The sequence below is a fragment of the Pteropus alecto genome, unplaced genomic scaffold, assembly GCF_000325575.1.
Source record: "Pteropus alecto unplaced genomic scaffold, ASM32557v1 scaffold160, whole genome shotgun sequence".
Classification (NCBI taxonomy): domain Eukaryota; kingdom Metazoa; phylum Chordata; class Mammalia; order Chiroptera; family Pteropodidae; genus Pteropus; species Pteropus alecto.
Window position 1 is genome coordinate 4,365,006 of NW_006429864.1, and position 9,582 is coordinate 4,374,587.

At 43.3% G+C, this 9,582-nt stretch overlaps 1 protein-coding gene and 1 pseudogene across 1 annotated transcript in view; one reads left to right on the plus strand and one right to left on the minus strand.

The window, feature by feature from the left end:
- The window catches only part of SLC39A14 (solute carrier family 39 member 14), a 40,651-nt gene continuing 31,069 nt past the window's right edge, over nt 1-9,582 (plus strand). The window contains exon 1 of the mRNA XM_006904381.3: nt 1-92. The gene's annotated coding sequence lies outside the window, so the exon portion shown is untranslated. The remainder of the gene's footprint in view (nt 93-9,582) is intronic.
- Nucleotides 7,881-7,999, minus strand: LOC112477219 (annotated as a pseudogene).

Here is a 9,582-nt window from a genome sequence, read left to right on the forward strand (position 1 = left end):
TGCTGTCGCCTGCTGCTGCCGTTGCCGCTACCTGCCGCCGAGGGCCTGGTTCGTGAAGTTGCGCAGGCCGCTGGTGTCCGCCCCAGCTTCAGGTGAGGGGCGGACGGGGCCGCGCCGTGCCCGAGGGATGCGGCAACGCGCGGAGGAGAAGCGCGCCTCCGGGCTCAGGTCACCGGGTGCGGGTGCGGGTGCGGGTGCGGGTGGGGGTGGGGGCCGGCAGCGCCAAGGACCAGGAGCCCGGCCGCGGTCCCCAAAGCCTCGGGCTGGACCGGGAAGCCGCTCGAGAGGACCCGCACACGGACCCGGACGTTGGATGGAGGCGACACCTGGCCTCAGTGCCACGATGGGGTTACTAGGAGAGGAAAGGGAGGTCGCAGCTGCGGTCGGTTGGACTGGAGAACGCTGGATGTCGGAGCCAGAGAAGGTGTCCAGAACGTGGGAAGCTGCGCTGCAGGGTTGAGGGAGGCTTCCTGGAGCTCATGGATGCGAAGACAGAAAAAGCGGAGAGTAGATGGGCAAATCTGGTGGGCAGCTCTTGGGGCGGCCCGGACGGGGTACTGGTTTCCGGACTTTGCTTTCCAGGAACTGTGGCCCCCACCAGACCACCTCCCAGCTGAAGATAAATGCCCCAAATCTTTCGGCTGGCTGGTAGCAGGAGATGGAGAATAGCAAAGGAGAGACTTGGCTAACTCCGATCCGGCGTGCCCCGTGGGCATAGCTTTTTAGCTATTTTTGGTCCGTACCGACCAACTTAGGTGGTCTGGTTTAGGCTGCCCTCTTTTGGCAGGTTAGGGCAATGGGACAAAATAGCTATCCGAGCGGTTTCACCATGTGATCCTGAGGTCCAGTGAAGCCAAGAATATTTCAGCTTTGGGTTGTGGCTACAGTTTTGAGGATCAGGTGTCTGCCAGGGCCTGGGTGTTCAAGAGCACAGTGTGAGAATGATTTGGTGAGGGACCTCAGAAAGGTGGGGACAGGACAGCTTTGACCTGATCCTGGCGGAGCCACCCTGGGCTTGGCTTTGTCTTTAGTCACTCTTCCCTAGGAACCTCGGGCCACTTAGGTGGGCTGCTGGGAAGTGGTGGTGATAGCGTGTAATGGGGACTGGCCACCCTGGCCGCTGTCTCAGCTCTGCTCCTCACTTGCCCTACAACCCTGGGAAGGAGTGGAGTCCGTGCAGAGGTCAGACGAGATCTGTAGTCTCTTATTCATTAATCCTTACCTCTTAAAACAATAGTCATAAACACCGAGAGGCGTTTGGTAAAGCAAGAGAAAGAATGTAGAGAGTCATAACTTTCAGCAGCTGGAATTAAAAACCACATATTCCATTTCTTGTTGGAGGCTCAGAGGTAAGTTTTTTTATAAATTGTGTGTGTGGTAGCCAGGAGATAGACTAATGCCAGTTACTCTTCCTGCCATTGGTTGCAGATATGATTAGGGGACACCAAACACAGAATGATTGTCATTTAGGCGAGAAGAATCAGAATTGTGGGCTCTCTAAGGATTCGTCCTTAGAGAATGATTCATGATTCGTCCTTCAGAATCTAAGTGCACAGGGCCTGGTCTGTGGTTGGCTCTGCACTGGCCACTGCAGGATGCAAAGAAGGGATGAGGCCCGGCTCCTGTACTTTTGTCGGGCAGAAAAAACATATGGAGTTGCACCAGAGAGGTCCCATTGTTGTGTTTAGTTGAGTTCAGAGAGGACAGTACTCTTCTAGAGGTGTGGTGTAAGGTGACAGGAGAATGCCTGGCTTTTGAGCCAGATGAATCTGTTCAAATCCTGGCCCCATCACTGTCCATCAGGGAGAAATTCTTAACCTCTCTGGGCCTGTTTTTACTGCCATGCAGCATGTTGTGGTTGTGCCTGGAACATAGTAGATGTCTTGTCTTCCCTGCCCTCCTCCTCCTCATCATCTCTGTGAGATGGACCAGATTATTTAGGGATCCCAGAAGCTAATAGGTAAATTGGGTTTAGGAGTAGGATGAGCCCAGACTTAGGACTGGTTCATCTCCTCCTTAGGATGGATGCAGTTTCCCTGCCTTTCTGGGTGGGCCTCCTTCCTGTGGCCTGCCAGGGATTGCCCCAGATTCACTAGGCAAAAGGAAAAGAGATTTTTTTTTTTCACCATTAGTTTTGGGAGCTACTCCGATTTCTTCAGGTAACAGAGACACTCCTTTTCTGGGCTGATAATGGGCAGGAAGGACTAACAATGCATGTGTGCGCCTCTGTATGTGTGTGTGTGTGCGCACATGCGCACACAGTATATACCAATCACTGGCTGGACTGGTTCTGATTTCAAACGCTTCCCACTTTCTTCCTCTTTCCTTACCTGTTCACACTCCGCTCAATTCCAGGAGGAACCTCAATCCATGTCCAGTATTTATAGGACTTGGGATCTAAGTAGCTGTGCTGCGAATGGATTGTATATGTCTGGGTATCAGGATCTTCTCCCCACTCTGTCAAAATAATTCAGCCTATTTGCACTTGATATCCGAAGAAAATGCATAGGTATTTTTCAGAACCATGGATGATAGGATGTTGAACCAGAAGGACTTTGGGAAGCTTTGAGTTTAGCCCCTTTGTTTTAGAACTGAAAAAACTGGATCTAGAGAGGTTAATGAGTGTCCCCAAGTTATATTGCTTGCTACCAGCCAAGAGGCTTGATGGTGAAGACCAGAGAAAGGTTTCATTTTTGTTCCTAAATGTGATGATGAAATTGCTCATAATCTTAGTCTATTCCTTGAAAACGTGAAGAGGAAGGAGCCAATTGTCTCTGTGCTTTTTTGAGTGGATGGCGGGGGTGGTCTTTGCCTATGTGGAGAGAAGTTTCTTCTGGAGGAGTCCTCTACTTCTGTTCCCAGACTTCCTGGGGACACGAGAGGGTAAGGAATGGATGAGGAAGGGTCGTGCCGTGAGGCCCCAGCCTGGACTACTAGGTGACTAGAGAGGAATTGTTTAACCTCAAGGCTAATGGGCTGGCAGAATGCCAGCAGATAAGGAGTCCAGAGTCTGCTGCCAGCCTGGGGCCCTCCCAGGGGACAAGCCGGGCAGCCTCACCACAAGGTCTCCAAGCCCCAGGTGCCTTGTCTCCCTCTACCCTTGCTGTGTCCACTGAGGCTTCCTGAGGAGAGGGGACCCTTCGTTGTCCCAGCTGAGATCCAGGGACAGAGCCCCCTGTAAGCTCTCTGGGACCCAACAAAGATGGGATGAAGGCTGGCCACGGAATCAGCCTAGAGAAACAGCTTGATGTTTCCAGCCATGGGGAACCAAGTTCCCAGGAGAGCCCGGGGTTTGGTGGAACAAGAAACTGACCATCTCGAATTTATCGTTTATTTCCATCGGGTGCCTACAAGCTCTTAGTACACTCAGTAGTTAATACAAAAGGTCAGCCATAAGTTAGGGATTTTTTAAAAAAAAATCCACGCTTTAAACACTTCACTTTACCTTAAAAACATGTGCATGTATTTTTATTTGCAAAAACTTTGATATAGGCCTGAGGCCTTTTCTTTGGCTCTCTAAGCCCCCTAAATGAGACTTGCAAATTGTTTATATTTAAAAATTACACCACCTTTATCACCTGTGATTTCTCGTTTCATTTTTATTAGAGTTTTTTTCACTAGGGTGTATATCCACATAGCTCAAAAATCAAAAGGCTAAAAACAGGTAAAAAAAAGTTACACACGTACACATGCTAGGTATACAGTGAAACATCTTACTCCTGCCCCTCTTTTTTACAAATACTACAGGTTAGCATTTTAGACACATTGTTTAGCATGTTGCTTTTATTCAACTATATTAGATCTTTCCATAGCAGCACATAAAATGCTTTTATCATCCTTTTATTATAGCTGCATATTATTCCAGAATATGGAAGGACAGTAAATTTTTAACCAAGATGTGTTGCCTCCTTTTCTCCCCCAACTCGGGTGGTTTCCAGTGTCATTATGTATAGTGCTGCAGTGAAAAACTGTACAAATGGCATCTTCTACATGTGTAAGTGTGACCGTAGAAAGCATTCTCAGAAATGGAATTGCTGGGGAAATGGATTTTTACATCTGGTAATTAGTTTTCATTTTTTAAAAAATCTTAAATTCTTCTAAAGAATTTAAACATTTGCAAACCAGTCCATGTGCAGAATCCTACTCTTTAAATGCACACACCTAATTTAATCTTTTAATTATTTTCATTTGTAATACATCTTTCTAGGTGAGCGATTCTCGATCCTAAGATTTCTTAATACTGTCTTTGTTTATGTGGCTGTCTCTATCGATATTTATCGTGTTAAAAATGAAAACGTTTAAGAAGTTATTCATTCATTTAAAATAAGAGTTTATTACATGTTAGCATAAAAGGATATTTTTATGAAAAATAACTTTCAAAATAAAAGTTTTTTACTTTTGCTGATCTTCAGGATTTTAAAATAATGATTTATTAGATGATGAGATAACATTATGATAGGTATTATGTAAGTTTGATGGTAAATACTAGTTGAAATCCTGAGAACAAACTCAGTTAATTTCTGAAAACATATTAACAGCCTAAATTGTATCTTAGAAATTTCTAGAAAACACAAGACTATACGGCACACATTATCACACTTCCTATAGCTTCCAAAAAATGAGAATGAAAAAGCTTTTAACATCTTAAGATTACACTAAAAATAGTTTTTACCTTATAGATCTCCTGAAACGGTGTCATCTAAGACCATAATTTCAGAATTGCTATTCTAGAACACTTAGTTTAATTTTGTAGAAAACAAAACTCTTTGTTTCTGCATTTATGTTTCAGTTAACTATTTAATTAAATGGTAATCATAAAAACAAATAGAAGTGGCATAAAAAAGGTTCGGGAATTAGCACAGCAGACTCCTGGTAAATGCAACCTCAGCTGGCGTGCTGCAGGGTGTTTAGGGAGGAATGGAGGGGCTTGGCCAAGCCGGTGGAGCTCAGCTAAGAGGGCTTCCACTCAGTGAAGATGGGCAGGACACTGTCTCTGTTCCGAAGATGCTTATAAAATATGTGTGGAGGTGAGTTGAGTACATGTGGAAAGTTACATGCTTGCTATCTTGTGTCATTCCTTCAGCTCCATTGAGTGCAATAGACAAGAGACACTGAAGGGCGCCAGAGGAAGGTGAGGCAGTTTGGGGCAGGAGTGATCTGGGAAGGCTTCCTGGAGGTGGAATTAAACCAAGTTTTGAAAGCTAGGAAGAAAGGAGAGAGGGAGGAGAAGGAGAGGGGTCCAGGCAAGGAGAATGGTGTGAATAATGACACAAAAGATGTGTATTCCTGGGGTGGTGGTGGTCAGCACAGGCCAGAGTGGCTGGTAGAGGGACAAGTACGTGGCAGAAACTTACTGCCCTCTTTCAGCAGCACTCTGTCTGAGGTCCAGCTGTTCTTACCTAGAACATCTCCATGGCCCCAAATCTACATCCTTTGAACCAGTCCACTTACTCCATCCAGTCTCCTGCCTCTGGTTATCAAAAGTAATGCACACTTATTGTAAAGAAGAGAATGAAGCAGCATGGGAGAAAAAGGTCTAATCCTTCAGCCCGGAGGCAACTTCTGTTAATTTACTCAACCATTTCCTTTTGGCTTAAACTTTTATTTTGGACTAATTTTAGGCTTTTAAAAAAAAGTCGTAACAAATATAGCAGAGTGCCTTTATATCCCTCACCCCATAGGACAGTTACCAAGAACGGGTACAACATTGGCACAATACTAGCCAAATGACAGGCCTTATTTAAATTTCACCAATATCTTCACATATATCCTTTTTCTGTTGCAGGATCTGATCTGCAGTTCCACATTGCATTTAGTTATTATTTCTTCTTAGTCTCCAGTCTGTAACGGTTCCTCTTTCTTTCTTAGAATGAGGTCATGCATTTTTGGCAAGAGTATCACAAAAATGATGTTGCATCCTTTTCAGAGCATCGTATCAAGGCATCTCGAACGTCAGTGTGTCTTATTACTGGTGATGTTTTCCTAGATTGCTTGGTTAGATCCATGTCTGCTGGACTTCCATAGGATTAGTTGCTTAGGGTTGCCCTAACAAATCGGCACAAGCTCAGTGGCTTAAAACAATAGGAATGTATTCTCTTACAATTCTGGAGGCCAGAAGTTCGAAATTAAGGTGTCAGCAAAGCTGTATTCCCTCCAAAGTCTCTAGAGAAGAGTCCTTCCTCGCCCCTTCCAGCTTCTGGTGGCTCCAGGTGTTCCTTGGCTTGTGGCAACATCACTCTGATATCTGCCTCCATCTTCACGTGGCCTTCTCTGTGTGTCTGGGTCCAAATCTCCCTCTCCTTTCTCTTGTAAAGATACCTACCAGTCACTGGATTTATGGCCCACCCTAAATGATTTCATCTCAAGATCCTTAACTAATTATATCTGCAAAGACTCTTATTTCTGAACAAATTCACATTCTGCAGTTCTGGGTGGACATTGATTGGGGTGGATATTATTCAACCTACTACACCCAGGACGGGGAAAAATGTCCTTCGTAAACTCTTGTTCACAGAGCTGCAGAGAAAAGGGAGATTTCTTTTTAAGCTAAGACAGAAAGCAGGCCTGACTGCCATTGAGCCAGTAGCCAAGCCTCAGGCTGCCTGCCGCCCTCATGTTGATAGAGATCTGAGAACCAAGTGGGTATAAATTGGAAAGCTGGCGTCAGAGACCTTACATTCTTAGAATCCAGACACTGCAATAGCAACAACCTGCCTCTGTGCAGGGAGCTCTAAATTGAGTGCTAGTTTCCCTGCAAGCTGGGCAGGACAGAGATCATGGTACTCACTTACGGGAAAGGTGGAACTGACTTCAAAGAGTTTAAATAATTAACAGGATGTTGTAGGTGGTCCATATCTAGTCCAGCAGTCCTGAAATGTCACAGCAGCCCTGAAGTGCCCCAGACAAGAGCAAGGTTGATCTATCAGAACTAGATGTGCAGATACTAGATCTCACCCAGGAAGCTCTGATTAAAGCAAGAGAACCGAGGTGAAGCCTTGCTCACTGGGGCAGCCAGATTAGGAAACTGCAGATCTCGTCCAGCACAGAGCAGATAGGACTGGAATCCACCTCCAGACTCAAAGTGAAGATCTTAAAAAAGGACATGCAAGTCTTCCCATTTGGTCATCATTAAGCCTTTTCCATTTCCTAATTGGACTCAGAAATTAACTTTCTTCTGAACTATTACATGTTCGTTATAGAAAATATAGATGAATAAAATGGTTACCATTAAATCCACTACCAAGAGATAACAGTTATATATTTTTAGTCTTTTTCTATGAATGTATACATTTTAAGGAAAGATGATTTGTACATAGAGTTTCGTAAGTTTTTTTTTTCTCACCGAACATATAAACATCTTTCCATGTCATTCTTCTCTCAAATAACTTGCATTTATTGAGCGATTACTGTGCATCAGGTACTGTAGTATTTATGTTCAGTATCTCTTAATTTTCTCAATTGCTCTGACGGGGGGCGGGGGGGGACTGTTAGTAGCTTTGTTTTTCTATATAAGAAAAATAAGTCTCCTTGAAGCTGCGACTTGACCCAAGCCTTGAAGCTAGTGATTGCAGACTCGGGATTCACACCGAGCTCGTGTCACTCAGCCTAAACCCTTCATCTCTGTACTCAAACTACAGGTTTTGTTCTGTGGATTGCCTTTAGCAATCTCCTTCTCGTGTACACTTAGATCGCTTGCAGTTTTTCACTGTTACGAGTACCAAGAAGATGCAGGCTCCACGAGGGCAGGCATTTTTGTCTGTTTTATTCATTGCTGTGTTCCCTGGCATACAGTCGGAATTTGTCATCGTACCTACACTTCCATAATTCCTTCAAGCTGAATATTCCCATTCAAGATAATTTTGTTTGTTTGTTTGTTTTCTCGCCTACAGCACCTGGTCTTCCTAGGTGGTCTCCCATCCAGGTACTAACCAGACCTGACCCTACTTAGCTTCTGAGATCAGACGGGATCAGGCATGTTCAGGATGGCATGGCCGTAGACCCATTCGAGATAATTTTAATAGGATGAGTTCTCAAAGTGAAATGTTAGGACTTGACAAGATAACTTTAAAAGATTTTTCTGGAAGAGTAAATGTACAAGGATAGTCAAAAACAATTTCAGAAAGAAAGTGGTGGAGTTAGGTTTGCTTTACCAGAAAAAAAGTAATAATAAGGAAAAAACAAAATGTGACATTGGCACAGGATAGATAAACAAAATAGAAACGTCTAAAAGTAGACTTCAAGATAAGTAGGAATTCAGCAAACAGTAATAGCATTATTTCTTATTGTGTAATTTTGAACAAGTTTTCTTAGCCTCAGTGTCCTCATCTGTGAAATACTTATGTAATTTTAAGGTGCTTTTTGTCATTTTAATTTTTTTGAAATAGGAAGGTGTCTCATTGACATGTACAGGTAATACAGTGTCTCTACTCTGAAAAGCTGTCATTGACACTTACAATTAGGGAAGTACTATAGAATGTATCTTATAAGGTTGTTGAGAAGATTAAATGATATGAAAACAAATTGCTTAGCACATTGCCTGGCAGACAACAGTAAATCCTACCAGTTCTTGTAAAATTAAGGGAGAAGGGATTATAGATGAGTTCTAGAGGTTATTAGATGCAAATAACAGCATCCAGCCAGTGCTGGTTGGTGGATAGCATGGAAGGCATCCTGAGCTCAGCTGGGGGAGGGCCCATGTTCCTGCTCAGTGATGCCCGTTGGAACCTACGCTCTCTCCTGCGTATCTGTCCGCTCTGCCATCCTTTGCATGGGGGACTTTGTTCTTGCCAGCCTGTACCTCTGAGCAGGAGGGAAAAAAAAAGAGATGGCACCCATGCCATGCACTCACATGTCATTGGCCAGCCACCTGTGGCCTCTCAGTGCGAGGGATATATGTGACTTTACCTCTGTTCTTTTATAGATTCTACAGTTGTGGTTTACAAGGAAAATCAACTTTTCATTAAACGATATTGAGATAATTGGCTAACGATTTTTAAAAAGTTAGCTTTTCTTTCTTACACTGTGCCAAATTCTAGACGAATTAGAGATTTAAATTTTTTTAAAGGCAGGAAAATGTAAGTGTGTATTTCTGTAATTTTAGGGTGGGAAAAGACTTTCCAAGTATGTCACTAAAAGCAGAAACTTTAAAGGAAAAGTGTGATAGACTTACTTTACTTCTTTTAAATTTTATCAGTAACACCAGTTAACAAAATTAAAAGGCAAATGATTAACTAGGAAGATATTTGTTATATGTGACGAGGTTAATATTTTTATTAGTCCATACGGTGAACTCTTACATACACCGATAAGAAAAAAAGATGAATATGTGGCAGCAAAAATGGGCAAAGGAGAGTAACAGGCAATTTGTAAAAGAAATATAAATGTTAGTAAACCTGAAAATATGATGAGCCACTAGTAATCAAAGAAATGCAGATTAAGAGAATTATAAGAATGATTTTTAACCAATTTGGCAAAGATGGAATACTATTTTAATACTCACCATTGGTGAGGATCTTATGAGACAAGCATCCTTATACACAGATAGTGGGATTATTAAATTAGTTAAATCTTCAGAAGGATAGT